Raw genomic sequence first — 27,864 nt, 5'->3', positions numbered from 1 at the left:
CATTTCAGAGTAAGTTCATTGCCATTTGGAATTGTTTGAGCCCGCCTCGTGTGTAGTTCATGTCTCCAACCACTATGGTACCACGTATTCCTGCATCTACACAGTGGATTGAAAATGAACGATGATAGGCAGCGATTAAGACAAAGAAACCACAGTTGGGGATCCTTCGACTCTTGTCGTACCATGTGACCACTGAAGTTTGTATTTTGGTTTAAAACAGTGAACCAGTTTACAGACTACTCTGGGTAATAATGTTAATTTGGTGAATGAAAATTTAATTCTCCACACAGACTCTTTGACTGAATTTGAGTAATATTTTTCAGTTGAAATTTATTCTTTCATTGTTAATTACTTATTTGAAACTAAAGAATAAATCAAGACCGTAATTATTATCTGAGTATTATATGATTGTTACTGAGAATAATTTTGTTATATAGAGGAGAGGGGTGTAATAAATGATGTTCTTCGGCTGTCAGGTATGCTAAGTATGTCCCTGGAGATGGAGGAGGGGGGCTGTTCACAAGTGAATTCATTGGCTGCTAATATAACCCGTGATAATAAGGAGATATAGGCACAAGATGGGCCAAGCCAAGAATGAAGCTTGATTCCAAGCTTTATGATCTGATATCTCCCCACATTCTCTGGGTCTGAACTGGCCTCAGAGTGAAGCCTGGGCTGACCCCACAAAAGGAAATATGTAAGTAAGTGTGCTGAGAGTCAGCAGAGCAAACAGATGATGGACAGACCAGTTGTTGATGGTCACCCTGGGGAGAGCATGTAGATGCCACCCACGTAACTACTATGGAGTGGGGTGACTCATGAGACAATACTAAAGCAACTCCAAGGCCCTTCTGCACTAAAATTCGGAAAGCAACATGGCAGAATTGTGGAGGAAGCCAAATAGCCAACCAGCAGATGGCTAATGATGACAGAAGTGGGCTGGCTCTTCTACAGCCCATGGACTGGAGCAGGACCTGGTAATACAGAGGATGAATCAGGCCAAGCATGGGGAGGTGGGATTTGTTTCAGCCTGGAGCATGTGTGTCCCATCTAAAGGGTGCTCCGGCCAGTTATCATTATGGGGGAATATTGGCCCAGATAAGCAGATCTTCCCATTTCTCAAGCCAAGACAGAAATCTGCATCTTTGACCAAAATCTCAGCCACCATTCTGCACCTTCTGTGCCAGAACCTTACACTGTTGCAGGTGGCTGTCACTACCAACCATAGGATGGTATTCATGCTTTGAAATACTAGAGAAAGCTAATCTTCATGCTTATAAAAATAGTAGAAGCATCCCTGACTGTTAAAGACAGTAATGGAATGACTGTCTCCAAACAGTCACGGCTTATAGTCACCAAGTGCCAGGGACGATATTACCCTAATAAGAAAGGCTGCCGTTGATCCAGCTAGTTGCTGTGTGCCAGGCTTTTTGCCATGCACTGTATATCCATGATCCCACGGGGGCCTCACAGCATCTCTGAAATAGATATGTGTAGCCCCATGTAGAGATAAGGAAACCTAGCATGGTTTTGTACTTTCCCCATGGTCAATCACACAGTCAAGACACCAACCCAAACCTCTATTAGATTTCAAAGCTCAGGATCTCAGCTACTGTGGCTCAGCTGCCGATGGCGAGGGCTTGTTAGCCACACCAAGAAGCCAGAGCTGGGTTGCCTTGACTATCAGTCTGCAGGGCCCACCGCCCAAGAGCCTTGGTGACTTCCCCAGAAACACAAAGAGACTCCTTAGGTGGTTTGGGGGACCTGCTGGCTAATTGTTGTTTGAACACCAAAGTTTGCCATTATCCTGGTCCTGTTAGGGAGCATTCTCTTGAGCAAACCCAGGGGGAAGGGGACTGACTTATGTACAGTTTGGCCTAAAGCACTTGCGCCTGTGTTCTCCTGGAAGAGCATACTTTGACTTATGCATTGCTTGCTTAATAGACCACAAAAGTCAACATCCCGCTGGAAGAACAGCTCGTGCTTGGAGGCGTCCCGGGCTCCAAAAGATCCTGTTGAGGCAGGATGTTGTGTGAAACCCCCAAGTGGAGCAAAAACCTCATGTCTCCTCATTATAATGTTAATATTTTTAAAAGCTGCAGAGACTGCCTCTGTGCTTTCTACCAAAAAAGGGATTGGGTTTTTTTTTCCCCCCTTTTGGCTTTTTGGATCTAGAAGCACATCAGCTTGTGAATGTGTGTGTGTGTGTGTGTGTGTGTGTAACAGAAGAATGTGTCTCTTGTCCCTGGGAATGGCAAGGCTACCGAGCAGGTGAAGCCAACTTGTAGAGGGGAGGGGAGGAGGTGACTGACAAGTTTGTGCACATTGGGAAGAGACCCAAGGGCTTGTGTGTGACCCCACACCCTACCCCCCCTTTTCCCAAAGGGGGCAATTAGATATTATTTCAAATAGTTTACTTACTACATCCTCATTCCATTTTCCAGGAACCCTGTGGGATGTCCCCAGTTGCTGTTATCCTCCAGCCCAATCTGGGGTTGGACTTGTGTGAGTGATGAAGCCAGCCATGCGGGTATGGCATGGCAGACACAGAAATGAAATCCAATCTGACACCCAATCAGAACACATTCTTGAGTGGCTGTGTGGCCCCAGAGTGGCCAGTAGACCCCACTGGCCACCTGGACAGTATATCTCAGCAAGCACTGGCCATGTTCAGTCCATGCCAAGCCCTCGTGTCAGTGGCCAAAGAGGAGTTCAATTTGAACCAAAAATAATGAGCACTATCAATCACTAAATGTCCCCCAAACACCATGGCATTGTTTAGAGATTGTGGCATGCATAGGGTAGTAGGAGGCATCTAATCAGAAACTCAAAATGAACAGCCTCTCAGAACAGATGGGCAAACTCTGTGGATTTCCTTCCTTCTGAGAGGAGAGGCCATTATTTAAATTTATATACAGTGGAAGCCACTGGAACCCCATCCTGATAATTAAATCTGGATGATCACGACACCCAGAAGCATTAAACAGTGACCTTCTCAAGTCCGACCTGAGCAGAGATGCCACATGGCCCGGGCCAAGGACACAGAGTTCATTCAATAGGCATTTCAGTTTTGGTGCTAGGTTGGTAGAGACATGGCAGAAAAACAGACTGATTTCCACCAGCTTCCACATGTCCCTTCAGACTGGGGATGTTAACTCTTCTACCTCGGCTAAATCCCACCCGCCCCTTTGTTTATCTGAGAAATTAATTCAGTCAGATTCTTCTACCTAAAGAATCATGGAAGAGCGTAAGAAATGTGGAATATTGAGGAAAGGGACATGGCCAGTAGGTAATACATTCTGAACCGCTGAGTCAAGGGTGGTGTCCCTTGCTCCATGCTGTTCACCTCCTTTCAGTAAACCTGTAAAAAAGCAGACCACCCGATGCATCATGCAGTTTGGATCTCCGTTCCAAATTCTCTCACATCTCAGTTCTCTCCAGATCTCAGTTCTTAATTCTCACGCCAGAGGCTGGGAACTTAAGAGCAACTCCATATGTTGGGAAAGCAACATTCCCACCAATTCCCAAGTTTTTTGTGTAGGAAACATGACTCTAAGATTTGGCCATATTGAGTGAAACCTGGAGCTCAGAATGTTCAGTCTAGAATTCTGCTTTTGGTCAAGGTATTAGAGATTCAGGGTATATGCTTAAAATGTCCTTAACATCACCTTCAGATGGGCTTCGAGGTCCCTCATGCTCTCTGAATTTATTATACTCTTGGACTTAGGCAGGAGAGAGCCTTATCATCATTTCAGAGTTTGCTGATAGTCTGTAACAGAAAAATTATGATTAGATTCAACAAAGATAGGGAACTATCCTGTTTCTCATACAATTTCAAGAATCCTTAAGAGTCAGTTTCTCATGATAAGCAAATTTTAGTTTAAAAATCTTTATGAGGTGAGAGGGATCATTCTTCATGCCCTCGTTCAGGTTCGAGGAGCTCTCTTGATGGCAACGAACAAAAAACCTGTAAATACAAACTTTATGAGAAAGGAGAAAGGGTCACAGTTTGGGGTTTGTTTGTTTTTTATTGGGTTTGCCTTCTTAGCCCTTGAGCAGGAAACAGAACATGTCACATATATATATTTTTTCTTAATTGTAAGAAGTAAATACTCTGAAATGTATTTTTTTAAATTGTGATTATATTACAGCGGTTTCTGTGTACCATAGATTAGATTTTTATTAAGGGTTTTATTAAATAACTGGTGTTTCACCAACATCTAATTAAATCTTCTATCTAAATTGAACAGAAAATTATGGACGAAAAGAAAGCATTTGTAGCAGACTTTATTACAGATAAGACTATTATTTGTTCATCTTAAGAATTTGAGATCAAATTTACAAGCAGCATCCTCATCAAATTTCTTTTCTGGGCTGCTGAGCCTGGCCCCTTGAAAGCAGCCCATTATCTCCACCACCCCCCTTTTTATTATAGTGTCCTGGTTGTTGGCAACACGCCCGCTGTTTAAGGTTACTTTCATTAATTAACCGAAAGTTAATTTCTTTGCAAGCAAAATCTCTGATCTCATTATGTTGTCTTTAAAGCTGAAAGATTCAGGTTTTCTGGTCTCCTTTGATGGCACAATAAAAAGCATGCCCTTTATCTTAAGGGAAACTGTCTCCAGGGTTTAATTTAATAGTCCTTGAAATAGTTACAGCACAGCCAGGCGGACTACAATAATATGCCAGTTCTAGAAAACCTTGGCTTTGTCATGGTTAGAGAGCCCAATGCCTGGTACAGATGTGGACCATGAGGCATCCGTGTCCACATAAGTTCTGCATTTTACCTCTTTAGATCTCCTTTTTGCACTCCCCGTTATATATCCTATCTGAGAATAGATCAAATACCAACGCCAGTGTTCCTTCCAAAGCGTGCCACTGTCCAGCCATCTACTTCTCTGGGATTTTGGAGGTTTGGTGGTGTTGACATTTCAACTGTTTGCCTTTACTGTGTTTGCTAAGCTGCCTTTTCTCTGCTGGGAACAAGGCAACATGGGTGCTACAAAGTTTGGGGTAGCGGTTTAGAGCCTGGCAGGCCTGGATTTGAATGCCAGTCTTTCCTTGGACCCTCTCTGTCCTTGGACAAGTTCTTTAACCTCTCTTTCTAAACTTCCAGTTTTCTTACCACTAAAGTTGGAATAATTATGTAGAGGAAGAAAATTAAATAAATTAACTGGTCCATACCAGGTGCTGAGCCTGTGTGGTCCCCTTCCCTTGACAGCCTTGTTCCTGTCTCTGCCAGCTACAAACGTGTTTCTAGATTGCGGGTTCACTTCTGGTATTTGGAGGCCGGCCTCCAGATTGCTACACCAAAAGGAGCCATTTGGGGAGACGGCTGGACTCCACAGAGCATGTGTGGCGTGGGTTCGATCAGTGGGTTCTGTATTGCCCCCAAATGCTCCTTTATGGACTTGGGGACACGAAGAGTGTGTTCTCTTTGTCTCTCCGAGTTAGCTTCATCTCACTGATGACATCTCGTTGCTTTCTGGAGCATTAAATTCAGTGAGTTGAGAGGGGCCCCAATGTCTTTTCAGAGCCGCCAGGTACAGGTCACACAGAGGGGACACAACTCTTCAGGTAGCTCAAGTCTCCAGAGCCATCCAGATACATGGAGAAGCTATTTGTATCCCACTGAGTCCGGCGCCATGGCGCACACAGCTGAGATTTACGGAAGCTGGCGGGGAGGGCCGCTGGAAGCGGGTAATGACATGACCCGACATGCTACTTCAGATGCCTGGGAGACTGGGCCTGGGCCATTTGCATACGTCACCTGTACCAATTCCTAATGAAGGATGCAATTGACTCGACGCAAGCAGGTCAAAGTTACTTAGGCAGAAAATCCCAGGTCTCGGGAAGAAAAGTCATGTGCCTCTTGGGCCCGTGGCAGGAGTCAAAGGTCCAAGGTAATGTATTGGCAAAGATCCCGTACGCCCTGGTGCCTTACTTTACTGCTCCCCCATGCTTTTAGGCAGAAATATTGTCAATGCTATTGATTAGTTGATCTGATAATCCAGCAGTCTCCCTGATGTGTTAAATTTCCTACTTTGGGATGACTGTAAGTGTGGGGAGCGTGTTTGCTTCAGTTCGGGGGACTCTCAGTGGACCTTGCTTAGACACTGCTTCCACGGTGAAATTGCTCCGGGCATGACAATTCCAATTATTCTTTTGGCTGTCACATTTAACCCTTCCCAAGATAGTCTTTCCCTCGTTCTCCATATTTTCTAGCCTTACTTTAGATTGGCATAAAGCCTTATTTAGATTGGATTAGATTGGATAAAGCCTTACTTTAGATAGGGGAAAAAAACACTGTCTTCTGCATGGGGCCTCTAGGGTCTCTTGATTTATTAGTATGTATCCCATTAATGTGTTTAGATTTTTATTTCTTCATTTCCTTTTTCGGTTGTGAGCACGCTCCATCCTCCGCATCTTCCCCTCCATCACGAGCCCTCTGTGGCACGAGTCCTAGTTGCCTTTCTCTCTGGCCTCTGTGGATCTTCACACCTTCCTTCAGCCCTATTCCTCATTTGAAAAACACATAGCAACTCTATGAAAGGTATGAAATTCAAAGCGTCCAAAGAAAGGATGACCTCGGGTGAGGGCGGTGGAGTTTTCTAGAAGAAGCATAGCGAAGCTAAGTAAGCTGGCACCACATTGTCCAAGTTTGTTTCTAATTATGTAGGGCCTGGTCTGGGATGGCTAGAGACTTACATGCCATCTGGTGTGTCTCTCTTTAGTGGTTGGTTATTCATCCCACCCTCAGTCTGCCTTCCGTCTTCCAGCTCTTCAGCTTTGTCGAAGGGGCATGAAGGTACCCTGGGAAATCCGGACTGCCACTTGGAGAAATCATGCCTCTAGCCATTTGTTCTGCATCCGGGCTTACCGGGCTTGACATCAGTTACACTCTCTGCCTTGGTACAAAGAATGTGGGATGACTCCCTTAATCCCCTTTGCAAAATAATAATAATAACAGCAACGACAGTAAGGCCTCTAAGCAGAGAATGTTAAGCCTAATTCAGAATTTTTAAGAGTGGAAAATGAATCATAAATACCTGAGAAATGAGGTTCATAATGGAAGCCCCAAGAAGCCCTTTAACCTGGGCAAAATCCTATAACACAATTATAAACAATTTCACGCCCGACTGGAGCTGTTATTTGAGCAAAACTAACCATTTTTCTGCATGCACTAAACGAACCACGAGATCTGTGTATCCAGCTGCAGAAAAACGTAGGATCCCCCATTCGGTCTGCATGTAATCAGCATGCTTGATGGCAAGGACATCGTAGGATCAAAAGAGTTAATAATTGGATCCTGCCCACAGCAACCACACAATTAAGGGCAAGATTAGCAGAGATGAAAAATTTATTGTAAAAATGCAATGCGAGTCTGAAACACAAAATGATTTTACTGAACATTTGTTCTATTGCCATAATCCTAATGATCAACTCTATTACACTAATAATAGGAGAAAAACTAATTGCAGTGAGGACAGGACAAATCTTTTTTAATCTGCGTTGTCATCCCAACTAAGTCCCAACCCATTTGTATTAACCTTTGCTGACAGAGTCACATGATGGACATAATTTCTTATAATTTACCAGCTATGGATCTAACCTTTCTTCATCAAATATTCATAAAGGCAGGATTCTCAATGATTTTCTGTCTCTCTTCATATTTACAGCTTGTTGTCTTCTTCCTTTTTACAGTAATTTGGACACAATTGAAGTCAAATGGAATTAAAGTTAAATGCCTTTAGCAACTAAGGTGCCTAAAAGCAAAGCCTTAGGGGAGGGGGTCGTGAACTGAAGGGGGGGAGCTTGTGCTCCCAAGACCCTTCCCATCTCAGAGGAGTTCCAGCGGGCTGCCTTTCCCCAGAAGGGAAAAATGAACTCAGCCAGAGAATAAAATACCCTTGCCCTCTCTTGCCTTCCCAAGAGTGGCTCTCAGGAAGGCCTGTTTTGGGGGGGCGGGCAGGAAAGCCCCAGGCCTTCCTCTGTATTCAGGGCTTTCTGGAAACCTCAGCTGCCACGGCCGGACTCTGTTTGAGCAAGTGTACCCGCAGGGGCCCAAGAAACAAGCCAGGGGCTGTCATGGTGGACAAGAAAGTCGGTTGGTACAGTTACTCAGAAAACAAACATGACTATCTGAAGCCATTCCTGAGAGCCCTTTTGGTAGAACAACATCTCTTTCCACTTTGCATCTTTGTTGCTTTGACAGTTGTTCCTTAAGAGGCATGTAGTTGAAAGAAGTTTCATAAAGCTTAGGTGTTTAAAGTGAGTATAGTCACGGGCCCTTTATTTTTATTCTCCCCCTCACAAGGCTTCCGTTTCAGTGGGATGGCAGAAGTTTGGAGAAGCTTCGCCATGCTTCTTCTAAAAGAACTCCCTTTTTCGACGCCAGTCCTCAGATGACCCTACCTTTACTAAAGCAGTTCAGAGTGTTGTAGGCAAAATCTCCCTTAAGATGCAAAGGAACTGGGGCGCCTGGGTGGCATCTGACTCTTGATTTCCACTCAGGTCTTGATCTCAGGATTGTGAGATGGAGCCCCAAGTCCGACTCCATGCTGGGTGTGGAGCCTACTTTAGATGCTCTCTCTCCCTCTACCCCTCCCTCACTGCCCCCAGCCCACCCCCCTCCCCCCGCTCGTGTGTACTTTCTCTCTCTCAAAAACAAACAAACAAACAAAGATGCAAAGCAACTGTTTTACCTGGTTGACTTCAAAGCCCCATATTGACCAAGCCAAGAATTTCCTTCTTGCTGAGTTCCCAGAATTCTGACTGGTAGAAAGGAAATTAGAACTGAAGGCGCTTGTATGCTTTAACAACTGATTCACATCCCCATCCCCAGCTCTGAGGTATTTTGTTTTCTTCGCCATCAGTTAGCATCTTAGTATCTTTATCCATGTTTAATCACATGGGTAATACACAAATACGGTCACTTGATTCAAAATTGAGGGCACCTGGGTAGCTCAGTCGTTAAGCGGCTGCCTTCGGCTCGGGTCATGATCCCAGAGTCCTGGATCGAGTCCCACATTGGGCTCCCTGCTCAGCGGGAAGCCTGCTTCTCCCTCTCCCACTCCCCCTGCTTGTGTTCCCTCTCTCACTGTCTCTGTTCTCTATCAAATAAATAAAATCTTAAAAAAAAAACAAAATTGAAAACTGATTCAAAATTGAAAACTTCATAAAGTGCTCTTAGACCCCTAGCCCCGGTCTCTGACCTTCTTGCCCATCTAGGTATTTTTCTGTGCATTTACAGATATATAGATGTACTGGGGATAAATACGTGTTTTCTTTTTTCATTTCCATAAATGGCTTTTATGCTAGTACAAATCAATACCGAACTTGGTTGTGTTACTCAATACATCTCATGTTTGGAAATCTTCCCATGTGAGAACACATAATATAAATCTGTTCTATTCTACTTAATTGTTGCAGAGAAGTCCATAGTATGGATATACCATAGTTTAGTATCATTCCCACAATGGCAGACATTTAGGTTGTTTCCAGTTTTAATTTATAAGCAATTCTGCAAAACATCATTATCTGTTTGGAACCAAGATAGTTCAAACAGTTATTTCAACAACATGCTAGCTTTTGCAAATACAGTTTTGAGAATGCTTGTATTGACCTGAGAGCTCAAAACACTTTTTAATTTTCTCTACCAAGCCACATTTCCTTTCTGATGGTAAGGACAAAAACAGTTATGAGGTATTGGGCGTCCTAAGTGCCCCACAAATAAATAGACATTCCAAACGGCAGTGAATTAAATGTTTTTGGTAGGGGGAAAAGTGATAATCAGCTGTCAGAAAGGCCCAAGTAAAGCTTGTTGTACAAGGAGAGCATCATTATGGTAAGTTTTCTGACCCAGATTCAGAGGTACAGAAGGTCAGACTGTGTCCCCTGAGCTACCCTGCATATGGGAGGAAAACCCTTATTATGATAGCATTCTCCTGCATGGTATTGTGTTCTTTCTTTGCCGTATTGGCTAATGCTAGTGTTGTAAAGAGGTATCACTGATTATGTGAAGGATGGTTTGCCGAGTAGGATATGCATACGTGCATGATCTTTTTTTTTTTTTTTAAGATTTTATTTATTAGAGAGAGAGAGAGAACGAGTCAGGGGGAGGGGCAGAGGGAGAGGGAGAAACAGACTCCCCGCTGAGCAGGGACCGTGACATGGGGTGCGATCCCAGGACCCTGAGATCATGACCTGAGCCAAAGGCAGACGCTTAACCGACTGAGCCACCCAGGCTCCCCTACATGCATTGTCTTAATAACCATTCCTTAGTCTCTTACAAATGCCACAGAAGGTATCAGGAAATTCTTTTAACAGATCAGATCATTTTGCCAGAAGGTTGGAGGGGTCTCATGAAAAGGTTTACCAGGATCTCAGATACTGCCATTCCTCTGGACTGAAACTAGCAGCTGCTGGATACCCAACAGTTCCCTCCAGGTTGGTGGGAGCCATAAGGCGTATAGCCAGTCAAATGCATTTGTAGAAGTGCAGAATGAAAACTTCCAATCTGAGTAAGTGTAAATTAAGGATTCTGGACCAGTTTTTAAGTAGTTCCCATTATTCAGGGTTAGGGAATAACTCAAAATTGGCTTAACAGTGTTGTCAAGGAGAGGTTGGCTTTGATGAAAACAAGCAACTGACTTGAGAATGGCATATATATGGAAATTATCCTCCTGGAGTACATGAAACATTGGGTATCTCATATTCTTTCAACTTTGTTTCATGCTGTTAAGTGGCTCAGTTTTTCATCCTATGTCAGACACTCTTATCCTTATCTTATAAAAGGAAAGTTGAGTAATTCTGCCAAAAATTAATAAAACCTAAGAAAATAAATAAATCAGACTTCTCCAAAATTAGAAACATTTGTGCATCAAAGAACGTTATCAAGAAAGTGAAGACAACCTACCAAATAAGGACAAAATATTGTAAATCATGTATCTGATAAAGATTTAATGTCCAGAATATATAAAGAGCTCCTAAAACTCAACAACAAATAGGCAAACTAATTTAAATACAGGCAAAGGACTTGATTAGATATTTCTCCAAAGGAGATATACAAATGGCAAATAAGTACATGAGAAGATCTTATCATCATTAGTTTTCAGGGAAAGTAAATCAAACCACATTGACAGACTACTTCACACCTACTAGGATGGCTATACTAAATAAAAAAAAAAATAGTGTTGACAAGGATATGGAGAAGTTGGAACCCTCCTACACTGCTGGTGACAATATAAAAATCACACAGTACCTTTGGAAAACAATCTGGAAGTTCCTCAAAAAATAAAATGTAGAACTACCTGCCATATGACCCAGTAATTCCACTCCTAGGTATATACACCCAAAAGAAAGCAGGAACTCGAAACAGATACTTGTACACCAGTGTCCTTTGCAGCATGATTCACAACAGCCAAAAGGTGGAAACAACATAAGGGTCCATCAACAGATAAATAAAAGGTACTATATGCATACAGTGAATTATTCAGCCATAAAAAGGAATTCAATTCTAATACGTGCTACAACATGGATGAACCTTGAAAACATTACACCAGGTGAAATACACCAGACACAAAAGGACACATATTGTGTGATGATTCCACTTACACAACTATCTAGAAGAGGCAAATTCATAGAGACAGAAAGTAGACGAGAGGTTACTAGCTGCCGGAGAAGGAGGGAATGGGAAATGATTGCTTAATGGGTATGGAGCCTCTTTTTGAGACAATGGAAAAGTTCAGAAATAGTGGTGATGTTTACACAATGCAGTTAATACCACTGAATTGTATACTTAAAGGTAGTTGAGATGGCAGATTTTATGGTATATATATTTTCAGCACAATAAAGAAAGTTAACGGAACCAGATATACAATGTAAGCGTACTATCTACAGTTCCAGAGGTAGCCAATTAAGGACCTAAAAAATACAGAAAACACTATTTTCGGTTATTCGTTGCATAACAAATCACTCCAGAGCAAAGTGGCTTAAAACAGCCATAGTCATTATTTCTCACAGAAGACTCTGGCTTTGTGTGTGTTGACTGGGGCTCAGCGATGGAAGGTTCTTCTGCTGGTCTCACCAGGGATCTGGGTTGCAGGGCTTCTCTCTCTCCAATGGGGTCTCTACAGCCAAGACCCAGCCTTCTTGAGTCGAGGCTCATGACTCCCAAAAGCAAACTCAGAAGCTGTCAGGCTTTTCTAAGGAACTGTTGGAACATCACCTGTGCTCTGGTGTGTTTAAAGCAGGTGACAGGAGTGACTGCCAGAGGCCTGGTCCACTGGGGCCATGGCTGGAGACAAGTTCCCACAAACCCCACTCGCACATGCACGGAATAAGGGTGAGCCAGGTCTTCGCGTACCATCGCAGGAAGCCAACAGATAATATCTGGAGTCGATAAGTCAAGAAACAGCAGTGTGTGCATCTTAGTTAGAGATATGGAAGGGAACCACCATTAGAAACAAGTCCAGTGGTGGGAGACTCTTTTTTTTTTTTTTTTTTTAAGTAATCTCTACACCCAGCATGGGGCTTGAACTTATGACCCCGAGATCAAGAGTCACATGCTCTTTCTCCTGAGCCGGCCAGGTGCCCCTAGGTGGGAGACTCTTGCTTTTACATTATAAACCCCCCGCCCGTATCATTAGATGTCAGACTGGGAATGTACATTGTTTCATTAACATCATAGGCTTTAGAACGTGGCTCTGGGGCCAGAGTACCTGAGTTCATATCTCAGCCACATCACTCAGTCTCTGACCTTGGGCAAGTTACAAAATCACCCGGTACCTCCGTGTTCCCATCTGTAAGATGGGGATAATAATCGTCCCAACCTCATGGGTTATTAGGGTTATGTGGAAAGACACTGAGAACCCCATCTGGCACAAAGGAGATCCTTAAAAAAGGTTTGCTCTTAACCATTAGGACGTTAAAAAAGAAAAAGCAAGCCCACGGTGAACGAAGTTTCCCGAGACCTGGATTCTGGTCTCTGGACTCTGTCACTAATGTGTTGAGCAAGTCTGTTCACCTCGCCTTTGACGAGGAGGTATGAGATAAGGATGAGATCCTAAAAACAGAGGTTTGTCCAATTTGACGTCTGCAAGGGCTAGCCATGGCGGTCAAAAATGACCTTGCCGGGAAAAGGAGAGCCCCCTCCCTTTTTGGAGAGAGCTTCGGGTTCTTTACAGTTGAACCTGTTCCCTCATCTTCTGACCGTACCCGCTGTGGAGAAATAACTCCCGGACTCACTCGCTGCCTGTCCAGAGACCTCTCTCCTGGGAAAGAACTTTATAAATCATTTTAAGTTAGTGGCCGTAACTCCCAGGTGCTTACATGAGACCAACTGGAAAAGGACATTAACTTGGAACCAATTAAATTGCTTCTCGTCTGCATTTGCTGACCTCCCGCACGAATCTGTCCCAGAAGGCTGGGCACGTGGTCAAGCCTGGGTGAAACTGTAAAGAAGGTGAGATTGGGCTTCGGAGACCCCCACTTCTCCCTCTCCCCCCCCAGGGAACGCAGAGCTCACGTGCTTCTCCGTCACACCAGGAAGCTGCGCGATCTGAGCAGTGGCTGAAAATATTCTCCTCCTTAGAAATAAGTTGCACCGCATCTGGCCTTCCCCTCTCTTGTCCCCACACACTTGCGGCAAGGGGATTCATGGGGCCCTTTCTGGCATCGGTTGGGGGCCAGAGTGAGAACACCGGGCTACCCTGGTGCTGCTCCGTTCACCCCCCGCCCCAGGCCGGCCACCTGCCCACGGCGCCCTTATATACAGCCCCGGCCTCGGAACTTACCGGTGGCCGCCTTTGGGCACCGGAACCTTCATGAGTCAATCTCCAGCTAGAAAGTGCAATTTAAATCAGGCACAGCAGGCTTCCCAGGTCCCATGGTCTCACTTGAGCTAACCTATTGGCTGGTGCTGCAGAGAAAGCATAATGGGCCCTCAGTAAGGTATTCTGGGCTCACTCCCACGGGGTCTTGGCTACAGAGCCGTTCTTCCAAAAAAGTGGAAATTCTAACTTAGCAGTCTGCTGAGAAGCTGGGCTCCCTGGCAAGGCCGGGCAGGGGGCAGGAGGTTACGGCAGCTCATCAGGTCCTTGCTGTGCTGTCCCCACTCACCGCTGAGCCCTGGCCCGGTCCCAGCTGACCCCACTCCTGTAATGCTCAGTGAGGAGCCGAACTTCTCCATTAATCGGCCTGGCTGCAGGAGCTGGAAAGGTGACTTGTAACAGGCCTCTTGTTCCCAGCCTCCTCTATAATGACATTCCGCACAAGCAGATGTCCTTTGATTCCTGATGACCTTCTGAATTTTGGCAAATGAGAAAGTGCCCGGGATCCGCAGTGAGGGCCTAAGGGTGTCTTTTTCCTGCGCAGAGCCGAGCTCTCGTCTTGCACCCCACCCCCATCCCTAGCTGGCACATGGCAAGGACACGGCCTCGCTCGTTTCCCGCCCTGGTCAAAGCCTTCTTCCCGGAGCCAGGGGGCCATGAGATGAGACGGCCAGTCCTGGTCCATGCTGGAGTATTTCCCAGACGGGACTCCGGGGCTCTGGGGCTGTCTCAGCTTGACAGATGAGAAAATGCTGCCTGAGCGCCCTTCCCAAGGTCACCCCACAAGCAAACACCGGGGCTGGGAGAATGAGATCACCCTCGACAGTGAAGGAAGGAACTGCAGCCCCGGCTCTCCCAGTGTGAGACTGGGCCGCGGCCCCTTCAGGCGGCGGGAGGCTGAGACCATCAGTAATGACTAGAGAGCGACTTGGCCCTCTGCTTGCTTTCTCCTCAGAGATGCCCAGATGGGAGAGTTGTGGTTGTGATGATTAATTAATAAGCCCACCCAATTAACCACTGGGTTTGGAGGCCACTCTATAACCCGGAGGCGGGCTCTCTGGCTACTCATCCTTCCTTCCCGAGGCTCCGAGGGGCTCTGCCTGCTGGCCATACATGGCCCACAGCACGGCCAAGGCTCTGGTTGGGGGACTTCGGAGTGTGGCCTGCCTCCTACTGAAGTGCAATTTTTAAAAAACTCCTTGCAAACCAAGTCACTTTAGAAGCAAACCCAGCACAGACTCAGAGGCCTGTTCGGTCTTCCGTGGCTCTCAGCATATAAGATTACCCTGCTTCCTCAGCCTGAACCCACAGGCCAAGAAGAAAAAGAAGAGCATAAATTAGATGTGAGTTGAGTTCTGAAGATACACATCAGGTGAACTCAGGAATCCAGGAGGCTTCGGCCTTATTTCTTCTTTTCTATTCCATCGCAAAGCAGGAACAAAACATCAAAGGCATTGGGACGATCAGGTTCAGAGCCCTCCTCCCTCCCAGCTCCCCAGTGTGGGTGGGGAGTGGCCTGTCAGCCAGGAAGGAGTCTTAAGGAGGAGATTTGGCTTCATCAACCCAGCACTGTGGATGGGTCAAGCAGAGAAGCTTACTCTCATGAGATGACCCAATTCCTCAAGGAGTCTAGAAGCTTTCTGCCGAGTACTGGGCTAGAGCTGCTATTACTCCCCTGCATGAAACCCTCCCGTACTTTCCCATCTCACTTAGAATAAGATCAGGCTTTACAGTGGCTTCCCAGACCCTGGACTCCTCGGAACCCATCTCCTCCTTCCCTTCGTCACTCTCCTTCAGCCACAGCGGCCTCCTCGCTGTCCCTTAGAACATGCCTAATGGGTCCCCCTAAAATACTGTTCCCCCGGAGAGATGGCTGTCACAACCCTTGTGTCCAGCACCCTTCCCCCGCCTCTCCAAAGCATTTATCTCCAGCACAAACGGTCTTAGTATCTATTTGCTTCCATTTTGTGGTCTCATCCTGCCTCCGTTCTTTCCTTCTTCTTCGTGTAGAATCTTGGTTTTGACAGAGAAAAGAAGAGGGTAGTATATCTCCTTAGAAACCTACACTCACCAGCCCCTCCTGCAGCCCAGGGACTGAGTTCTCATCAGTGAGAGAGAGGTGGAGGGTGGTTGCCTGTCCTCCCTGAAAAGAGGAGGTAAGCGCACATTTTCCCCCCTCTATCCTCTCTCCTGCTCCCTGGGGCTTCCTGGGACTCAAGATGCAGTGGCTGGAGTACCCAGGACCATGAGGTGAGCTTGAGGATGGTCGGTGTCAGCTAAGAACAGCAGGGCCAAAAAGTACATGGAATAGCCTGGGTCCTAGGTATCTCTGGACTGCTGTCCTGTGACCTCCTCAAACTCCTGAGATGTGAAAGAAAAATAAACTTCCATCTCCTGTAGCCACTGTTGTTTCCGGGCCCTCTTGCTGGTAGCTCCATGCAAAGTTTCTAACTGATACACGTGCTTATTCTCTGTCCCCCCAGCAGATGGTAACCTCCATGAAACTTGGGATTTTGTCCTAGTTCACTTTGATATTTCTAGATCCTGGTACCTCCTAAATATCTGTTGAATGAATGAATTAGGACTTGCCTGCAAAAGTAGTTTATGAATCAGAGTAACAGTGACTGGGAGTACTTTTCAGTTCAACCAATAGAGGAAATGCAGCTAAACAGAAAAATGCTGGCCTAGCCATGACCTCAGTTCGGGTCCCAGCTTTGTGACTTACTGGCCACGTGACCTGGAGCGAGGCCTTGGCTTCATTGTCTCCCAAACTGGGTGACATCCCTCCTTCCTACCCTCGTAGTGAGGGTCACACGAGATAAGGTATGTGGAGGTTAACTATATGGATATGTAAAATCCCAGTTTTCTAGAGATGGGAGAAACCTTAAGGATTGTCTAGCTCAACCCTTCATTTTACAGACCTGAGTCCTGGTGACCAGAAAGCCACGGCTTTGCCCCAGGTCACAGGGTAAGGTAGTGGCGGGACTGGAGCTTGAATCCCACCCCTCCGACGTTCTTTCTCCCGTACGGTCCTCCTTGTCAGTGGCTAGTCATGGTATTATTATTCCTCCTCTGATTGTGCCTCAGACTTTGACTATCATCACTAGACAATTGGTTGTGTAGCAGGGAAATCAGTTCTATTTTAAAGAAGTAGGTTCAGATGCAAGTTGTTCTCGATCATTTCTGTGCATTCTACTGTATTTAATGTGGCTGCAACGTGCCAAACTCTGCTCTGGGCTTGGAAGAGACGGCAGAAATCCCTGTCTTTGGGGAGTTCATTTTACACACACACACACACCAAATGGTACCAGGTGTTGTGTAGAAAAATAGTGCAGGGAAAGAAGATGGGGAGTGCTGGGCCAGGGGCTGGAGGGAAGGGGGTTGCTGCTGTCTTGGGAAGGGCAGTCAAGATAGGCCTCACTGATTGGATTCTGTTTGAGCAGTGGGGGAGCAAGCCACAGGGAGGCCTTAGGGGGAAGAATTTTCAAGGTAGAAGAAGCAGCAGATACTAATGTCCTGACAGTGTTCTTTGCCTGTTCAGGGAAGAGCACATGAGCCAGTTACAGACCAGGGCAAAGGGAACAAGGGGACAAGCGGAAGGAGGGAGGGCCAGAGAACCCAGTGGGGAAGGGGTAGAGATCACAAAGGGACTTACAATGCGCACCATTGTAAGAATTTTGACTTTGCCTCAGCTTTTAAGCCAGCGTGGAGCATAAGCTCATCAGCAGGCTGGTATTGGCATTTCATTTCGGCCCCCCATTTTCTAGTTCTGAATTTGACCGCCCCACACTGTCGGTGTTGGGCTACACTGGGTTTTCTACTGTGCGTGCTCTTGACCCGTTAGTGAGTACTCTTTAAAGAAGAGGAGAGAAACAAAGGCCCAGTAGCCTCATGCTCGGAATAAGGTTAAAATAAACCTGAGCGATGTTTCTCGGCATCCCCAAACCAATTAAGCGGGTTACACGGAAGTATTTCTAAAAACAGTGGTACAGTGGAGATAGACTGACAGGTGAGCAGATGGGGAACCATCAACTCAAATTTATTTCACAGCTTACAACTCAAATGAGCATCCCAAAGTCAGAACAGCTGGCCTTTTATTCTGTAAACCATTGTCCTTTGCTTTGCTCATCTCTCAAGAGTATGAGTGGATTAGGCTCCAGTGGCTGTCTGTCTGTCGGTCTTTGACTTTGCTGGCGGGGCAGGCGGGGAGTAGGGTGAAAATCCTTTGTAGGAACCCGGCTTCTGATGTAAATCAGATTTCTCCATAATGCCTGCTTCTTGCATGGGTTATGAAGTTTCTAGAGTCTGCAAATCAATGACATTGGCCCTTTAGCTTTCGTCTGCAGCACTGTATTCATGACCTACGTGACCATTATTATCTGATCGGGAGTAAATGGAATTTAACCAGATAGCCAAAAAGCAAACATCTTCAGATCCGTAAGAAGAAATATATATAATTTTTTTTTTAATGTGACAGTCCATGTAAAAATCACAGCCACCTTGAATTTCTGCTTATATGTCGTTCTGGAATCTTTGTGAAGTTTGAGACTGTCCCATGCAAACTTGACTTAAGTTTCAGGTGACAGGGGTGCCCTGAAATTGGGAAAGGGTTATCTTTTGTCCATCATGGTCCCTTGTGGGGTCCTGTGCTGACCGGACAGTGGAGAAGCCGTATTCTCTGGCTGAAAGGAGGGCTTGAGACTAGCCGGTGGGGGTTTCGTTCCAGTAATTGCATCAAACTGGACCTTCTGCCAAGCTGCAAGGAGAGCATTAATACCACTCATTAAGACCTGTGCCTCTCCACTTCCCTCCCAATGGTCGAGTCACTGGCAGAATATATTTTCCTCCAAAGTGTTTGTTTTCATTGTTGCCCTTTAAAAATAATGAGTTCATTCTATTCCCTCGCAAGGAAAGTTACTCTAGACTGCTTTGAAATTGTATATCTTTTGTCGGGCGCATATCTGCAGTGATTCCATAGCTTTGTGAGCCAGGGAACCCAACCCGGCCTCTCTTAAAGCTCCTGACCAAGTGGGCTCAGACTGGATACATATAATCGTCCAGCCTAGTTGACCCTTATATTGTTACCCTTGACCAGGTAGAAGTCAGGCAAGTTTCAGGTGACCCTATCATGTGACCAGAGAGCAAAGGTCAGCAGCTCCTAAATGTCGAGCTGTCAAGGTAGCCCATTCATCACTATGATTATGGCACCAGCAAGCCGACAAATGGACCTGGGGATGAAATTGTTCTCAACCCTCCACCCCCTGGCTGTACACCCCAGCGGTGGGCCAAGTAGTCTCACGTATTAAGTGGTTCCCCAGGCCTGTCAGAGTCCCTGAAGGAAGGGAAGGACTGCAAGAGACCTGTCCTGTGTGCCGGATCCCGGGAAGTCACCTGTTGCTTGCTTAAGGGGCCAAGTCGCTTGTCTGCAAGAGCCAGCTCTGAGTCTGGTGTCCTCTGAGATGGACATGAATATAGTGCGAGTTCTTTATGGGCCCACGTGTCGCCCCTCCATGTTCTACTTTAGCTTCTTTGTGGCCCTTTGTGGCAGGTTAACTTGGTGCAAACTGGCCTGATCCGAAGAGTCACCTGTGAAAATTCAGACTGACCGGACCCTCCTCTGGAGGGTCTGACTTGGGGCTAGGTGTCTTTGGAAAACCGTATTTTTAACAAGGGCCCAAAGTGATCCTTTTGATGTTGGCATTTTGGAATAGTGCAAAGAGCTTGAGGTTTGGAGTCAGGCAATTTTGCCAAAACCTGACTCTGTCCTTTGTTTGGCTGTGAAATCTAGGACGAGTTAGTTAATCTTCTGGGCCTCACTTTCCATTTTGAGGACCAACGTTAATTTAAATAGATGTATAAAGTACCTGGCACTCAGTATTTATTATTGGCTATTTGTAATGTTTTTGTTAGCATTATTACTATCCCTTTGATCTGAGAGAGACAACACCGGAGGAGCATTGGCATAAGACAGAATTTCTTTATCGTTGTCTCCCACAGCAACAAACACGATCTGAAATTTTTAAGCAAGCAGTTTCAGAGGGGTAAGGAGACGTGAGGCTTACACAGTGTCACCACATGGGTTGGGAAGAAGCTGTGGAGGAGGCGGCTGATACCGGCAGTAGAAGGGGAAAGGGCCTGGCCCTCCTGGGCCTGGAAGAAAGTGTGACCGTGGCCTGGAGCCATTCCATCACCAAAACATAGCCCCGATTTTTATACCGGCAAGAGGCTCTTGTGACCCATGTCTCTTCATCTCCTGACCTCCCAGAGGTACTAACTGGGCACCTTTATCCTTACCCCAGAGTCTTCTCCTCTTTGATGGGGCTTTGCCATTGGCCAGAGAAGCTCTTAGCAGTGTTTGGAGTGGAAAGAAGCCCTCATTCCATGAGCCAGAAGGGTGGGAAACCCTTATCAAAGGAAATTTCTCCTTGGAGTCCCAAGTTGGAACTCTAAATGTTTTGTGGGTTTTTTTTTTTTTTTTTTTCATTTAACAAAATAAAACCAAAAATGCTGATGGTCATGGTTATTGGGCTATAAAGTATATTAATGTGCCATTTCAGAGAAATCATAGGTAGTAGAAGAATTGGGAACCATGAAAACCACTGTTTATGTGGAAAGTGCCTTTTGAGTTCCAAACGAAGGTAGAAAACACAAGTCATTTCCAGCAGCTGGGCCATGGCCTGTGCTATTCCCTTCTCTTCCCAGTTGGGTAGACAGTATGGACCCACGCTTGGTACCCTGTGAATATGCTGACTGCCTATAAGATCCAGACAGGAGGGTTATCCATGCTGAACAGCACAACGATTTCTGGAAAAAATGGCTAGATGGCCATATGGCTTTAATGGCACAAGCATTCACAAGCATTCACAAGCATTTTGGGGATATTTGGTTTTTAACCCACCTCAGCAGACTCTTCTGTTAGGCTCTTCACATCTTCCCTGAAGTGTGAACCCCCAGAGTAGATTCTTACACAACTAGAAGTGAAGCCAAGCCTTCTCTCTCAAGTGGTCATGGTTGAAAACTACTACCAACTAGAAAGGTACATTGACCTAAAAAAAAGAAAAGGAAAAAAAAAAAAAAAGCTGACCTGTGGGCCAAAGTTTGGCTTTTCCTCGCTCTGATGTGTGTTGACTTTACTGATCTGGAAACATTAACATGTGGTCCAGAGGCAAGAGGTTAAAAGCCTTTCAAAGAGAAAGTGAACGTGTCCTTTGTTGAAACTCATTTAGCAGTTGGATTTCCTTAGTAGTTCTGCAGTGGGTAAACTGAGTTCTAGCCATTTAAGAAGCCTCTTTTATAACACCAGCTTTGCCTATCGGTCATAGGCCATTGCTGCTGTTTGTTTTTAGAGGGGCCCACAGTGCCGTGATGGCCATGACAGAAAGTCCGAGAAGACAAATTATAAATGTGTTAGCTCACTTCTTTTGAAAGGACTTGGAGTGTCAAGCCGAGATTATTATAAACTGGACCACAAACTCTTCTTACCACTGACAAAGACAGATTATTTGGGGCAAAGCATGAGAAACAGCCCAGTGAGGAGTGGCCGCTCCCTCAAGGTTCGATCTGGAATGTCGTGTTCAAGGTAGACCTCACCGAGAGTCAGAATGACGTGTGAAAATCCCTGAAACTGTACATAAAGTACCGTCAGGGATTTAGATGGGATGGTATATGAAAAATACTTAGATTTGAACACCGGAATCCCCCTGGAGGGCCAGATGCTGTGACTCATGGTCCCAAAGAGAATGGGAAGAACAGAGAAAACTTCGTGCCCTCTGTTGGTCTCCTGCTCCCTCCACAGCATAAAAGGCCATAGAGGAGATGGTTGCCCCCATTACCTCATTACTTCCTGCTGTTTCCATGCTGATCCAGCCAGTTGGGTTTTGCAAGTTAAATGTAGATTTAATGTGAGGCCATACCAGTTGTAGGCTGCGTGAGCAAGGCCTCCAAAGGCTCCATGCTGGCTTATATGGTTTAAGGGAGTGCATTCTGATGGGGCTGATAGCCTAAGACAGACTCCTGTTCATCAGCCGGAATGACGGTCAGCTCCTCCTTGTAAATTACAATTCTGGAAAGAACTCTGACTTGGAGAGAAGTGCACTTTTTTAGTTCACTGGGTATTTTCTGGTGAAGTTGTTCGTTTAAATCATTCCAGTCTTTAGAAGTGTGAGCTCTTTCATTTTTATTTATAAGCGTTACGAGCACCTCTGGCCAACATTGCATAATCAGCCGGGTTTTTAAAGCAGGACCTGTATCTGTACAGAGAGGAAAGGGATATTGAGTCATAATTACACATTTGTGTGGTGTTTTACCTATTTTAAAGGGCTTTTATGGACCTATTTGGTTTTATCTTCCCATAACCCGGTGAAGCAGAGAAGCATTAACTTCATGTAACAGCAGAGGAGACGAAGAGGTTGAGCGATTTTTCTCAAGGTCACCCCAGGAATATAATTAGAGGCAGCTTATGCTCCTAAAAGATGAACATGTATCTTTCATTTCTATAAACCATAGATGCTTATGCCGTAAGAACTGCCAAGTCATCAGAGCGAAAAGGAAGTTTTGTCAGTCGTTTGCTGTGATAATAGTTCTTCTAGAACCTGAAGGGAAAAAAAAAACAGTTTTGCTCCTCCTTTTGCCCTGAAATGGTTTGGAATCTCCTGAATATCTAAATTTGTCAAGAACAGCTAAATAGTCTGGGGACGGGGCCCGTTTTAGTCCAAACAGAAGCACATGAGAACAATGGAACGCTGTGGAAGGGGTAGCCAGCCGGATGCCCAGGCCGGGCCCAGCCCCTGCTCCCCCATTCCCCCCTTGTTAACCGTGGGTAAGGCAGCCCTCACTCGAAATGGGGATTGAATACCCACCTCCCCCATCTCTCTCAGGTTGTAAAAAATCAAATTAAGACAGTGCTGTGGATTCAGAGTCTTTTGTTTAAACAGCGTACAAAATGTAATTGTTTTAAGCAGGAGTTGCTCTTTGCTCTCCTGTTTCCCATTAAAGAATTACCTCTTAGGAGTTTATTTTTCTTGTCTCCTCAACGGTGTGTGCCTGGTAATATGTCCCCATCAAGTTCTCATTTTTTGTATTTTTTTTTTAAGCTTGCTTATCTTGATGACTCTCTTAGCAGGAATCCTTTCTCCTGAAATCTATATCACGTCACCAAGAGTTATGGAAATGTTACCTGTCCTTCTTTATTTGTTGCAAAATTTAGGGACAAGGAGGAAGACCGTATATGTTTTCTTAAAATCAATGGCCAGCACATTACTATAAAACCTATTGATTAAAAACACAAAGTATAATGTTAGTCATTTAGTCTGTGAAGTGGTGCAATAAGGGAAGAAATTTATCCTTTGACTTTTGCATTAACCTTTTATTGACTGCTTGCATACCCATAATTAACACACACTTTAGCTAAAGTGGTTAATTTTAGCATGGCGACCAGTGTTCACTAATGTAGTCGCCATCCCGATCACCCAGATGCAAGTGTGGCCCTGGGGGAAATCAGGGGTCCGGAGGCCCCATGTGAGTGACACCTGTGGGCAGAGAAGGGGGACCTCTGGGCAGCCTGCTACCGGGCCAGCCAGTGGGACATCTCTCAGTTGCTTCCTGTTAGGACACCAGGTCGTTCAGGGAGAACCATTCCTACGTAGTGAGAGTTTTGCGGGGTGGCTCACAGAGTCCTTGGAATCTCAAAAAAATGTGAATTTGGGAGGGAGAGAGATGACGTGTTTATTATTTTCCTTTGCTCCCTTTATAATGCTTCATGAAAGGGGTCAGGGTTTCTGGTTTGATCCAAGTTTATTTGCTAGCCAAAGAAGCATGAAAAATAGGATTTGCTTTAGGATGGGAATAGAGAGGACAAAGTCGAAAGAGAAAAGAGAACTTTCTTACTGCTTAGGTGGGTCCAGAATGATCTACTCTCCTTGGGAACACTGAGTTTTGGGGAATTTTTTTTTTTTAACTTTCTTGAGAAACGTCATCCAGCTGTGGTCATTGAAACTGGTTTATTTGCATGCAGAGACCTATTTGGATGATACCAGCACACCCTTGTTTTCTGGATAGGCATTTGTCCCAAATAGACATACCGTTGGAACCAAAACCAAAAGCCAGTGTTTTCCTGCTTTCATACCTGGATGATCCCCGCATACACTATGCTGTGTCAGCAGCAGCATCTCAATTTAGAGACAGGACTGTCCATATCCCCTTGGCAGGCAGGCCCGTGGCAATGGATATTGTAGTAAAAAGCGGGGAAATAACTGACAGGTGGGGAACATGTCATCCAGGACTCTTTGGTTGCACGTGACAGGAAAACCTAATTCAGTCATGGCTCCTGAAACTAAAAAAAGTCTAAGCATGCCTGGCTTCAGGTGTGGCTTGATCCAGCTACAAACGATATTGCCCAGGACCCAGCCCCTTGCTGCACCTAGCCAAATGACTGTGGCTCTCCCAGATGGTGCATCCTGATAGCTCACAGGAGATAAGAAAGGCTTTTCCTGCAGCTCCCATACCAGTCCTCTGGTTTTGCTCTCCCTCTTGCCCTAGATTGGGTCATATGCCTCCCCCTAAACCTCTTCCTGTGGCTGGGAGAGTGGGATGTGCTCATTAGGATCAAGGTCAAGGCTCTCCTCGGGCTGTAGCGGTGGAGACAGTCCCACCCAAAGCACGTGGCCAGGCATGGGGAGGGGATGGATTTCCCTAAGGGAAAATTTCAGTCCTCTTGGTGGAGAAGGTAGGGATGGACGCAGACTGCAAATGTTTGCCGTGGTCAGCATTCCTAAAACATTTCCTAAGAGAACTTAGGGCCCCTTTATTTTGCAAGGAACTCTAGAGTATGTGTGCTAAGAAACAATCTGACTTTCTTCCCTATAAATGCCAAATCAATCTGGAAGAGCCACCGCTTAGAAAGTCTGATGACAGCACCTTTTATTAATTCTAGGTCTTCAGATACAACGGTTGAGTCTTTCTGAATCGGAGCATTTAAGCCTGTCACTGGGAGGTTGTAGCAGCTTGAACACATAAGCCTCAGCGTCCAGGCATATCACATGGTGATAGGATTCAGCCGCAGGCTCAATGTGATTCGAGCCAGAAAGAGCTGCTTCCATATCTCCAGAGTTTCTCCTAGAAAAGAGCGGTCCAGGGGCCGCCCACTCAGTTAGTGGGTAGGGAGAGCGTTGCCACAGGGACGACACAGCTCTATTCTTGGCATTATCATCTGTCCGTCACTAGTCCTCGGGGTGGAAGTAACGGTGGATAATAATATTTAATATCTGTTGAGTGCTTACGATGTTCAGGCGCTGTTCAGAACACCCTGCATGTATTAATTCATTTACCCTTCACAACAACCCCATAAATAAGTACTGTTATGACCATCCTCCTCCTCATCGTCATCCTCACTCCCACTGGACAGGAAGTTGAGGCTTAGCTTGCAAGGGTGAGAAGCCCGCCTGGGATGTCCTGCCCCCAGACAGCAGCAGGTGCCCAGTGTGCAGAGAGCGCCCCATTCGCCACGACGCTTCGACCTCCCTCCTGCCCCATCGTAGGAGATGAGCCAAAAGGAGGCAGAACGAGTGATCTGAGCAGGAGGAATTAAAACTGAAAAGGGGCGGAGCGCCTGGGTGGCTCAGTCGGTTAAGCATCTGCCTTCGACTCAAGTCATGATCCCAGGGTCCCGAGATCGAGCCCCACATCGGGCTCCCTGCTCACCGCGAAGCCTGCTTCTCCTTCTTCCTCTGCCCCTCCCACGCTCATGCTCTCTCTGGCTGTTTCTCTCAAATAAATAGTCTTAAAAAAAAAAAAAAAGAAAGAAAGAAACTGAAAAGGGGCTATGCCTTCAAGCCATTCTCGATCCCTTCTCTTTCAGTCCCGCAGTCTGGCATGATGTAGAACCAGACACTAGGATTTGAGGCGGGGGGTGGCCCATCCTCACCCGTAGGTAAAGCATCACCTCAAACAATGAGTCCTCTGCGCGGGCCCTGTCACTACCTTTTGGAAATCAGCAAGGAGCACGGGGCATTAAAAGAAGTTGGAAAGCGACCTTGAAAGCTGTGAATTAAGAGTGTGAAGAGACCCCACAAAGGCCTCTACCTCCAGCCCATGGGGAGCCAGTGAGGAGAGTAGCCAGTCCATCCTTTGCTCCTTTCAGTCACGCTGGCCACCTTCATGTGCCTCCCTCATGCCAGACACATTCCTACCCAGAGCCTTTGCACACACTGTTCCCTCTGTTTGGGTATCTCTCATCTCATATTTGTATATCCAAATTTGCCTTATTCTTTCTTAAGGACTACAGAATTTTTCATTGTAAGGATATGCCTCCCAGCGCCAGCCTGGGAAGGAAGTCGTTCTCACACCAGCCAGGCCCTTGTTTGGGGCAGGAAATCACAGAGCAGCTTCACCCAAAGGAAAAGCTGGGGGATGAAGTGTATACAACACGGCATCAGCAAACCTGTGCAGCAGGCTTTAATATTTTTAATACTTTCTCAAAGCGAAGGGGCAAACCCATTTGACAGGTGAAAAAGCATCTCTATTGACTTTTTACAAACCTTATGATATTCTAGGTGGATCGACACTTATCATAGGCCTTTAATCTGCCAGCCGGGATAATGTGTGCGCAGATAATTTATCCGCTGAGAGGTTGAGATGCTCAATTTGGAATAACTTTCCCTACCTAGTAAATTGAGCATTACTCTGTGATCCTGAAGCAGAGAGAGAGCACAATTTGAAAAGCCTTGCCGAGTTCCTTTGTAATTAGTCGCAGCTCCCCCTGAATATTAATTTGCCTCCATCCCCTTCATGTGATTTAGAGACCGTGGCTAGAACGACAGAGACGCACCCTCAGAACCACGACCCCAAGAGGCACCGTCTCAAACACCTATCACTGAGAATGCACCCTCTGTTCTTCGGCGCTGTGTGGGGCTTATCAGTGCAAACAGTTTAATATTTATGCTAAGAGGATTGTCAAAAGCAGCTTCTGTTGCTTTAATTCTTGTTTTAAATAAATAATGAGAACATTTAAACACATTACTCTTCTTGGGGCCCTGAGGTCAGCTAATCTTATTATTTATGAAGTGATGTGCTACATAATAGTACTTAGTGCATGTTAACAGATGCTATTATCAGGGTCTGATGCGGAGAGCCGAAGATATATTGGAATGTTATGTGTAATGTACGACGGATTGAGTGCATAGGATGCCGGCAGAGCAATTAACCACACGAGAAAATAGGTATAAAGTTGAAGTATGTTTTCCCGTGGGGATCCCCTCACCATTAATAATTCCCCAGAGAAGAAGATGTCTTTTAGCTAGGAACCTACTCTACCATCAGGTTCGGAAATAGGGCCGGGCTCTTCCCTCCTTTGATGTCTTCGTAGTTCGTCCTCCACAGAAGACAGATCTTGGGGATGGCCACTTTTTAATGGATTTCGAGAACAATGCAGAGAAGGTGGGAATGGGGAAGGACCCACGCAGCTCCTTCTCGAGTGTACTCCTAGTATTTCTTTTGGGTACACATGCTTCCCCCGCCGTGCGCTCCAAGGGAGTCGGGAAATTGTTCATTTCTTATTGCAATTTGTGTTTCATTCTCTCTGATCCTCATTTTTCTGACGAATAAAGCTAAAGCCACTGAGCTTTCCCAGACCAATTTTAAATAAGCTGGTCTCTCAGAGAGGTAGATGCCTGCCAGGGTGGGGATGATGCCGCCCCAACTTTTTTCCTACAAGGCTATAATTTAGTTGCATATGATAATTAATTTCTCTACTATTGATGAATAATCCATTTAATAAAAACCGTGATTTAAGTGTTTTCCTTAGGGAGTAACTCTTGCTAGCCTTTTAATTTAATTTTGTGGAAGTTTTCCCCACCTATTCATCAGTGGAAATGATTATTAACCTCTGTTTGCATATATCCTTATAAATCCGTCTCTCTTTGGAGTGCCTTTTTCTGAGCACAGCAAGCTGGGACACTTGTAAATCTCTAGAATCTCCAGAGTCAATCCCGGCTCGTAATATTGTTTAATCTATTCTTGGACGTTTTAATGCAGTAAA

At 45.6% G+C, this 27,864-nt stretch overlaps 1 protein-coding gene across 3 annotated transcripts in view; it reads left to right on the top strand.

Moving 5' to 3' along the window:
- Positions 1 to 27,864, top strand: part of FTO (FTO alpha-ketoglutarate dependent dioxygenase) — a 415,205-nt gene that overhangs the window by 342,494 nt on the left and 44,847 nt on the right. The window lies entirely within an intron of this gene.

This window comes from Mirounga angustirostris, unplaced genomic scaffold (genome assembly GCF_029215605.1).
Source record: "Mirounga angustirostris isolate CCGP_5_RB_7025 unplaced genomic scaffold, mMirAng1.0.hap1 SCAF_16, whole genome shotgun sequence".
Taxonomy (NCBI): domain Eukaryota; kingdom Metazoa; phylum Chordata; class Mammalia; order Carnivora; family Phocidae; genus Mirounga; species Mirounga angustirostris.
This window is presented reverse-complemented; position numbering and strand designations above follow the sequence as displayed.